Raw genomic sequence first — 10,607 nt, 5'->3', positions numbered from 1 at the left:
TGAAGCAGGACCTGGGCTCAGTTAGCTCCTGGTAAGGGGTTCTCTGGGGGACTGAGGAAGCCCCACCCTGATGGTATCTCAGAATAATCCAGAGCTGCCTCTGCTGTCTTCTGCTCCCTAGGGCAGGATTTTTAGGTGAGTGCTCATTTTACCCAGGAGACCAACCTGGACAATTAAAGCCTTGTTCTGAGGGTCTGCTTCAGGCGGCAGAAAAGACAGCCTGGGCTCAGTTGTCAGCTTCAGGCTCTTAAACTGCACACACGGAAGGCAGATATGATAGGATAGGCCTCTAGCCCATGTCTGTCTCAGGTGACCTGGGAGTCAGAGCCTTGTTCTGAGCTCTGCCTTTCAAGTGGGCTGCGAAGATAGGACCCGAGATTGCTTGGGTTAATTCCAGGCCTGAGGGTGAGAGGGCAAGCCTCATGTGATGCTGACAGTCTGAAAATAACCATATCTGCTTGTGTTGACAGCCCTGTAGTGTGCAGTATGGAATTACCAGGTGAGCACCGCCTTTTGTCTTAGGATACCCCTGAAATTCAGAGTCTGATTTTGAGTTCCCTGCGTATAGTGGGAGCAGAAGAGAGGAACTGGGCTCAGATAGGTCAAGATGAGGGGCTGTCGGTTAAGTGTGGAAGTCCTGACCCAGGTAGCAGGTCCCCAAACAATACATGCCTGCCTGTGTTGTCAGCCTTGTACCTGCAACACACTCGTCAGGGCACTGCACTTCTCTACCCATGCTCATGGCGACCTTTCTGCATTAGAAATCTCCACACGTCAGACACTTTGTCCAAAGGGGAGCGCAATGGGGTTAAAGTAGGATATGGGTTCCTGTTTTGGCAGAGACCAAAGAAAGGCTTGAGAGAACATAGAGCGCTCCAAGACAATCCCTTAACTACCTCCTGTCAGCCCCATGAAATCCCCTACAAGATACTTCACTGTGTGGCATCCAGTGACTTCAGCATGTGGGGTCAGAGAGAAGTGATAGCCTTGTTCTGAAGTCTACCCTTCAGGTGAGAGGCGCAGACGCGGCTGTTACCAGTTGAAGTGAGCTCCAGAAAGGAAGTGAGTTAGCCCCACCCCAGAGGGAGGGTCTCTGAACTACCCAGCTCCCTCTCGTTCTTAGACCTGGATCACACAGGAGCAGGCTTGTCAGAAGGAGTTTTCTCCCCACTTCGGCCTCAAGGGACCTGGAAATCAGAGCTTTGGTATGAGATGGTACATTCAGGTAAGCAGATAGGGGGGTTCAGGCTCTGCCAGAAGCCAAGTTCCAGACCTATACGAGAAAAGGAAGGCATCCATTACAGCAGATTAGAGAGCCCCATGGGAGAGCTGCCTGCCCTAGGTGTCAGCTGTCAATCCTTGAGCATGGTGCCCGGATACATGCTCTCCCAGTTTCAATGAGTGAGGTTCTGAGTACGGTAACAGTCTGTCACAGAGATCATGCTGTGTGCTCCAGAACTGGAAAGACTGCACAGAAGTCTTTCCCTGCTCTGAGTCCAGGGAAGCACCATGCAGGTGATTCCTGACTTCTGCAACAGAATTTGAGGACCTTAAGGTCTTTAATGAAGTAACAAGGACTTGAGGAAAAGGGGCCATCGGCCCTGGCTCAGTCAAGATGAGAAATGTGGCAGGACTGTGGGCTCCAGGACACATGACAGATGGGACGCAGCTTGCCTAATCTTTCAATCTGAGTGCTGTCCTGCATTCCCACCTAGAACCTGAGGGAGGAGGTTTCGGTTTCTCAGAGGGCTGGGGCTGCTTCCAGGACTCAAGAGGAGGAATAATAGGGCCACTGAGGGGACACTGGTCCTTAGATCAGAGGGGGGTGCCCTGCTTCCAGATAACAGCACTTAGGGGATGCAGTGCAACTTTGCCCCTGGCTCTTGGTACCAGGCAGGTGGGGGCCTTGGTCTGAGCAATGTGGCCTCAGGTCAGTAGATCCAAGATCTGAGAAGCCTGGCCCTGCTGGCAGGCTGAGGGGGCCTCAGGCAGGACTGTGGAAAAGAGTCACCTGCCCTGTACTTCCAGTTCTGCTGTCCTGTCCTCAGGAGATGGTGGACTTGTTTTGTCAAATGCATTCACAGGTCAGCAGGGGGGGGAAATGTGACCTCCTGGGCCTGCACCAGATGAGGGAGGCCCTCTGGATTCTGCTCATTCTGTCTGGGGAAACGCTTACAGAAGTGTCCGGGTGTGCTGCACTTTTGTCTCCCAGGTCTCAGGGAGGTGACCTTGCTTTGAGGATCTTTACCGGTTCACGGGAGGAGACGCGTCCTGTTGGCAAAGGGAGCAGGCCACGATCTGCTGGGAATCAAGGAGAGGAACCCGGGTGAGGAGTGAAAGTGTTTTCCTTCTTATTGGTGTATGTTTATAATACATAATGATTACATTCGTCAGTGGAGTTTGCACATGTACGTGACAGACCTTATTTCGTTTTTCTTAACCTGTTCCCATCACCTCCTTCCCCTCGCTTTATCTTTTATTCATATATGTATATATACCTTGAATTGCAAGTAACTTGTTCTTCAAATATACTGCAAGATCATCAAATATTTCCAGTAAATTTTAACTTGATAAATGAGCAATGTCTTGCAGTAAAAGTAGTATGAGAAACTTGTCCTACACAACAGCTGTCTTCTCTAGCCTCCCTTATAGCAGGCATGAATAAAGATAAAGACAGGTTAATTTGGTTTTTTAAATTTTTTCTTTGTTTTATATTTTCTTTATTAAGAAGTATGTTGGGGGGCTGGGGATTTAGCTCAGCGGCCTAAGCACCTGCCTTGCAAGCAGGCGGTCATGAGTTCAATCCCTGGTACTGATTAAAAAAAAAAGAAGTATGTTGGGCTGGGGATTTAACTCAGTGCCACAAACGCCTGCCTGGCAAGCGTGAGATCATGAGTTTAATTTCCCGATACCACCACCAACAACAAAAAAGTATGTTACCGTATTGGCATTGCCATCTGAGTTTCCATTATTTCTTATGGGGAAATTCATATATATATATATATATATATATATATATATATATGAGTGATTTGGATTACAAGAACAAATTACAATTGTAAATCAAGTTCTCTCTCTTGTTCGCTTGCTCTCGCTCTCTCTCTCCCTCTCTCTTTCTGTGTGTGTGTGTGTGTGTGTGTGTGTGTGTGTGTGTGTAGATTATATAAAGATCACATTCTTGCTGGGGATTTAGCTCAGCGGCATAAGCACCTGCCTTGCAAGCAGGCGGTTGTGAGTTCGATCCCCAGTACCGATAAAAAAAAAAAAAAAAGATCACATTCTTCATAGGAACTTGGTTGTATGTGCACACTTCCCAATTTCCCCCTTTTTATCTAATGTTCCTCCCCTCTTTGCTCTCGCCACACATTCTCCATCTCTTGGCACTAGAGACTGAATTTAGGACTTTGTGCTTACCAGGCAGGTGCTGTGCCACTGAGCTGTATCCCTGGCCCTCTTTCTCCATCTCTTAATTTCCTTCCAATATGCTGAAGATCTAGCTCAGTATCTACTATTAGCTATCAAGTCAGTGTTAGACATTGTTACATTTTACGTCTTGAAACATTTCACTCCAGCCCTTTGAGCTTTATAATTTGTGTTGGGGATTCGGCTGTTATTTTAATGGGTTTACCTCTACTAGTGGTTCATTTCTTTTAACTAACAGCTTTTAACATTCCTTGTGTTGGAAAAATAGTATTTTTACAACGATATGATATGGAGAGGTTCTTTTCTGGTCATGGCTGTATGGAGTTACATATGCCTCAATTACCTGTTTGTCTGTATATATATTTTTTTAATCGGTACCGGGGATCGGAACTCACGACCGCCTGCTTGCAAGGCAGGTGCTTATGCCGCTGAGCTAAATCCCCAGACCCCTGTATATGTTTCTGAATTGGAGGAGTTTTCTAATATTATTTCTATAAAGTTTTTTAAGCCATCTGTGCTATGTTTACATTTCTTACCTAATCCAGTTACTCTTAGTTGTTTTTTGGGGTTTTTTTTGCAACATCTAGTATCTGTTGGATCCATTTTCAAATTTCTCTTTTTGCTTTTAAAGTGTCTTTGAACTGCTGGTCCTTCAAAGGGTCCCTGTCTTCTATTTTGGTTCAATATGGCTCACATCTGCTGTGCATACTTTCAATATATTTTTTAATCTCCTGGATTTCTAATTGAAAAGTTTTCAAGGACTCTAATTCTTTTCTAAACTGTTCATTCATATTTTGTATCATTTTTTTAGGTCAGCTTGCTTTTTATCAATATATTTTAAAAATTCTTTGATCATTTTGGCTATTACTTCCATTGTCTGTTTACTTATATCTTTTGTGATCCTGGCAAAAATACCTTTGATCTGTTTTCTAATCTCTTCTGTGGCACTGCAAGTAATTGAAGTGTGTGGCTTCTGCTGTTTCCCCCTCCAAGCCCCACATACTGGCTTTGGCGCAGCTGGGAACTTTGCAAGGCATTTTGTTGCCTTGTCTTCTCATGTTTCTGTTGTTTGTTTTGTTTTGTGCTGAAATGTATGGCTGTTAGATTGCAAAGTCTTTTTTGTTACAACAGAGATCTGTTTAGTTTGTTTTCAGTTATGTACTTCAGGCATAGGTAACTACAGTCCTTTACCTCTTCCCTAAGATCTGAACACCTGTGTTAGTTTGGGAGGGGAGAATTCAGTATAATTGGTTCAATATCAAGTTGTCTGACAACGTGCATCAGTGTTGCTAAAGTCACAAAGATAATCTGAATATTTTCATATAGTTAAACCTATTAATGACAATCATGAGACCCTGGCAATGTCAGGCTACAGTGGTATCATCCTAGAAAACTTGGATATTAATATACAGTAAGAAGTAATTGGTTATTACATTTAACCATTGATTAGAAATCCACAATTATAATACAAATATTAAGACAACCCAGATATTGATATACATTTAATATGCACTAAATATGACAACTGTAGCACAGCTAATGGTAGAAAAAAATTCAACACTAATTTATTCAGTGAACTATATAAAAATTAATAAAGCTTGATGGTTATACTAGTACGTACATAATGGTCAGAGAAAGTTGGCTCTCAGAAAGAAAAATCTGAAAGCTCGAACTACAAGACGTGAGGAGGAGGGGAGACAAGGAGCACAAAGTTGAGGGTCACATTAAAAAAGGGAGTGAAGAAGAGAAATTATATGGAGAATCAAAATAAGGAAAAATTAAAACAAAAAGAAGGTAAAAACAGAGGTGTGGCCGGGGATTTAGCTCAGTGGCATGAAAGTCGTAAGTTCGATTCTGGGTACAAAAACAACAACAAAAAAAGAGGTGTGAGAAAAAGTAAGAAAATAAAGAAAAAATGTAATTGTGATTTTAATGGTTTCCTTTCAGAATCCAGAAGTTGGGAGTCTAACAATTCTCTGTTTTCTCAGAGGCCTCTCTGCTTCTCTCAGGCTGTGACAGTGTCCAAGTCAAGGCAGGTTCCTGATCCTCCTGATAGATAAAGAAGGCATGCAGCCCCCAGATCGGAGCTGGATGCAGGCAGAAGGGCAAGGAGTTGAATAACAAGTGCAGAAACTTTCAAATCCAGAGCAACTCAGGCTGAGCCGACCTCGGTCGGGGTGGGGGGCAGGCGCTGTGCCATTCCTAGCTGAGAACGAGCTTCTCAGCATGTCTCACAGCAGCCTCTTTCCTGTCCACGCTGCTGCTCTCATCCAGTCACTACGGGAGGGTAACAATGGGAAGCCTGAAGTAAAGCTGTCTCATGGCTGTTCTAAGGCCCCAGTTCAAACACTCCACCATTGCCCAGAATGGATCCCATGCAGTCCCCAAGGATACGGTGGGCATCTGTCCAGGGGTCCCTCACCCTGCTGTGTCCTGTGCATAGATTCTGAAGGAGCAGAACTCCACACTGTCTCTGCAACTCATAGCAACCACTGTGCCACTGAAGCACCTCCTTTTTCCCTGCAGTGACACCAGGTTACCCTTTGGTTCTGCATATTCAGTTGCTTTTCCATGAACAAAGAGCAAGGGAGAAAGTTCAGACTGATTTGTTTTCTTCTCTGCAATTGGTCTTTCTCTTCTGCATCTCTGTAGTCTTTACTTTTCCTGTCATTTCCTTTCAGATTTCAGGGGTATGCTTCTCTTTTGTTTTTCCTTTCTTTTCCTCCCCTAGTTGTGACTTTCCAAAGTCTGGGTTCCAAATCTTGGAAAGTCTGAATCGCTGCCACTCACTGCTCTCCCATTTTCCTGCATAAAAGATACAAAGGTAATCCACATCCATGAAAATAAGGAACCCTCACAGAGATTGGCTTCTCCTGCTACTAGCCTAGAGTCCCCAAAAAGGGGGACAACATGCGAATTGCTCACAGTTCTGCTAAATGGCTGTAGGAGGGTGCACTCCAGGGAGTGACAACCTTGGTCCAAGAGGTAAGCATAAGTCAGCAGAGGGAGCTACATAAGGTCAGCAAGAGGAGGACCCCCAGCAGATGACAGGCCCAAACTGTGGACCCTTCCTGAGGACTGAAGGTGTTCTCAGCCCAGAGACAACAGACCCCACAATGTTTTCCTGTCCACTGGGTCAGCCCTGGGAAGTCCTAAATGGCATGCTCACTTCTGTCATGGGCAGGAATGTGAGTTATCAGGGAGATGGGATGCTGGTCTCAGTGGGGGAGGGCATTTCTTCTCTGGAGGGATGGTGATGAAGAAAATTAAAACCCAGACAAGAAGTAGATGAAAATCTTACAGAAGCACATAGGGCTCCTTCATCTCTGAATATACGGGCACAGGTCCTGCTGTCAGCCATGGAGTCCCTGTGCACAGGCTATGGGTTGGCTGCCTGCTCACTTTTTTTGAGAATCCTGGAGATCTCTTGCAGTTGAGGAACTTGATATGAGAGAGCATCTTCATATTGGCACAGAGATTCCCATTTGGTCATCAGACCCAGCAATGCCTAGGTCTGCCAAGAGCCAAAGCAATGATCTAAGAAAAGACTGAGGGTACCCTGCACAGAACTCAGAGACATGGGTGCTCCACCTGCACCCTGTACCTGTGACTCTTCCCAGAAAGTTTAGGAAAGGCTGTAAGAGACTGAGGCCACTATCTCATTTCTGGGTTACTGGTCTCGGGGAGGTGAGGGCTTCGTACAAAGGACCTGGACTCGAGAAAGCAAAAGTAGGACCCTAGGCTTTGTCAGGAGTCTAGGTGAAGGCAAAGTAAACCCCTCAACAGAATACACTGCACCCTAGCATCAACCTGCCCCTTCTGTCATCTGTCATCAGACCCACGGAGCAAAAGTGGACTGGCTCCCATTCACTTCTTCCTTGAATAGCTCGCAGAGATGGGGCTATGGTTTCAAGGAGATTGCCCCAGGTCATCCTAAGGAGAGTCATAGGCCTAACCATTTATCAAAATAAGGATACAAGCCAGGCGTGGTGGCTCATGCCTGTAATCTCAGCACTTGGGAGGCTGAGGCAGGAGGATTGTTGCGAGTTCGAGATCAGCCTGGGCTACAAAGTGAGTTCAAGGCCAGCCTGAACTGTACAGTGAGACTCTGTCTCAAAAAGACAAAAAAAAAAAAAAATAAATAAAGATACAGCAGATTCCCATCCTGTGGCATACGTATTCCAATGAATGTTTTAAACTTGAGCTATTGCTCCCAGACAGCTGTGGACAAATGTGTATTCCTCTTACTGTCTTTTGTCCCCTATCATAGGAGATAATTTTACTGAGTGTTTGCCTCAAGCCTGTAGAGGGCTGGGGCCCAGGTCACGCTCAGTGACAGTTGTGTGCCCTGAGTGAGCAGAGAGGGAACCATCCACACAGAATAGTGTGGACCTCACAGAGTCCAGCCCACCTTTCCTGTGAAGGCTGGAGAAGCAGGACTGTGCTTGAGGTCTGCAAACTGAGGGCCTCCATGCCTTCTATAAGAGCTCCAAGAACCCGATAGTTGAGGTCTTGATCTGGAGCAGTTTCCACAGTTCACACAGCACAGGAGGCCTAAAAGAATAGAGAGAATTCCTGGAGCCTAGGCCCCACTTCCCCATTGCCTGCCCTACAGCTTGTACTGTGTGATAAAACTGCAGCCTGCGGAGCATTCTCACTTCCATCCCAGGGTCTTAGAGACAGTGCCTCCAGAGGAGAGTAGTCTGTAAAGCCCCGGAGCATCACTAAAGAGAAGGCCAGGACCTGGGCGTTTGGAGACCTAACAAGAGTGTTGTTCTCGGGGGCTGGGGGTTTAGCTCAGCGGCATAAGCGCCAGCCTTGCAAGCAGGCAGTCGTGAGTTCGATCCCTGATACCGATAAAAAGGAAAAAGACAAAAAAAAAAAAAAAAAAAAAAAAAAAAAAAACAAACAAACAAAAAAAAAAAACCAGAGTGTTATTCTCAACTGAGAATGCTCACAGTCTCTGTCTCTCCTCCAGGCATCTGAGTCCTCATCAAGTCCTTAGGCTGAGACGCCTAGTTGTCCCCAGCGTCCCGAGTGATCACTCCTCCCTACAGTCATGGCCTTCAATCAAATGAGTCAATCTAATAATGGCTCCAGCAGGCAAGATGAGAAGGATGCAGGTAGCTTGCAGGATATGCTGGGCCCTCAGATCTTGAATCATGTGGCCCTAGATGACAAGATAACTAAATTGGTGTCAATCTTGCTGTTGAAATATCAAAACAAGGAGTTTATCACCAAGGAAGAAATGCTGCACAGTGTCGACGAGGATTACCAGGAGTTCTTTCCTCTGATCTTCAGGGAAGTCTGTAAGTGTTTGCGGCTGGGATGTGGCGTTGATGTGAGAGAAGTGAATCCCCCTGGCCACATATATGTCCTCATCCCTATGTTGGGTCTCACTTATAATGGGATGTTGGATGATGTAGAGGTCATTCCTAAAATTGACCTCCTGATAGTCATCCTGACTATCATTTTCATGAAGGGCAACCGTGCTAGTGAGGAGGACATGTGGGAAGTAGTGACAATGAGGGAGATGTTACCTCACTGGAAGCGCTTTCTTGTTTGGGAGCCCTGGAAGTTCATCACTGAGGATTTGGTACAGAAACAGTACCTGGAGTATCGGCAGGTGCCCAATAGTGATCCTGCTCGCTACGAGTTCCTGTGGGGTCCGAGGACCCACGCTGAAACCAGCAAGATGAGAATCCTGCAGCATTTGGCCATGGTCTGTAGGAGAGATCCCAGGTCTTACCCACATCTATATGAAGAAGCTTTGAGAGACGAGCCAAGGGATGCCGAAGCATGAAATACAGGCCACTGAGGAGACAAGGCGCATGTCCGTCCCATGTGAAATGAAGTGCATTCTTCAATCTGTGTTTGTAGAGAGAAGTTAGCTTGCTGATTAGTAAGAGACCAGAAGAGCATGGAAAATTACAGTATATGCATCATGATGTCTATTCTATCTGGATTCCTTAGAAATTGATATGCATTTTATTTACAAATTTCTGAACACCTGTTCCTTTCTTACAAGATTGAAATAGCTTTCACATCTTATTTGAAAAATGATACCAATTTCACATGTATTTTTAGTGTTGTGATATTAATGGTAGGTTGATTTCTGATGTAATTGTGATTTTGTGTGATACTGATCACACTGGAATTTTCCTCTTTGATTTCAAGTGTAAGAATTTTTGCAATGTTGTAAAACCAACTGCGAAATCTTCCATTTTATATGTGATGTAGAACTATACTAGATACTATAGATACTATAGCATTGGATTGAGAATTTCCTTGGAATTTTGTAAGGATAACAATGAATAATTTCTTCTTTTTTCTTTTACTTAGTATTCTGTATTATTTTAGAAAATATATGCATACCTGCATTTGCTTGGTTTCTTTAATTATATTAGAGAAATTTATCATCAATAAAGAAGTCCATCTGCTCACGGGAACATTGACCCAAACCTTCATTTTGCATGCACCCTTTGTTATGCTCTGTGTCTGTGATGGAGATCGGAGTACTCTAGACTAAACAGGCTCAAACTTATCCTGTTGGATGGTGGAGCAGTACCGCCAATGTCGAGAAGATAAAATATGCCCCATACATAGGTTGATGGAGTCTATGAGTGATACAAACGTTAGAAAGACAAAGAAATGTCCTCAAGGACCTAACTGGCATGAACTGAGGGGTGGAGTCTAGCACAGAGCAGCCTTAGATCAATGCTGAACTGCTGTACTTTGAGGCTTAGCTTAATCACAGTTCCTTCCAAGGGAGTTCATTTTAATGTAGCCCAACCAGATCCTCAGTTGAGGTGCATTTGGTCTGAGATAAAAGCCTGAGAGGATGGAAGACTGCTCTGAGTGGCACTTTTAGATGATGGGGAAGCTGAAAGGAATCTTCACCTGGGACACATATTAGAAGAGTGGCATTACACAGGGCAAGAACCGTGGAATTATACCCAACCTCTTCAAAGATTGCCTGAGACATATGTGTGACTCTTTGGTGAAGTAAGACCCTAAAGTCCCTGGCCAGGTGCTCTGCTCTCTGGTGGGAGTGTCCACTTTCCAAGGTTCTTACAGTGCTCAGTTGACTGTTTTCCTATGAACAACTTCTCCTCCTTAGTCCAGTTTGCTTCAAAGCCCTTACAAGGTGTGTGTGAGGATGTGGCCAGGCACAGTGCTCAAAT

The 10,607-nt window shown here is 45.0% G+C and overlaps 1 long non-coding RNA gene across 1 annotated transcript; it reads left to right on the top strand.

Moving 5' to 3' along the window:
- The first annotated feature begins 1,093 nt into the window (after positions 1-1,093).
- On the top strand, positions 1,094-9,857 carry LOC134475388 (uncharacterized). Its single transcript, XR_010046487.1, has 3 exons — positions 1,094-1,225; positions 2,213-2,326; positions 8,402-9,857. It is a non-coding gene; the product is annotated as an uncharacterized LOC134475388 (long non-coding RNA).
- The last annotated feature ends 750 nt before the right edge of the window (positions 9,858-10,607 follow it).

This window comes from Cavia porcellus, unplaced genomic scaffold (genome assembly GCF_034190915.1).
Source record: "Cavia porcellus strain 051 isolate PalLab524CR breed Dunkin Hartley unplaced genomic scaffold, mCavPor4.1 scaffold_3, whole genome shotgun sequence".
NCBI classification, from domain to species: domain Eukaryota; kingdom Metazoa; phylum Chordata; class Mammalia; order Rodentia; family Caviidae; genus Cavia; species Cavia porcellus.
The sequence above is the reverse complement of the archived record's forward strand: the minus strand, read 5'-3'. Positions and strand labels throughout refer to the sequence as shown.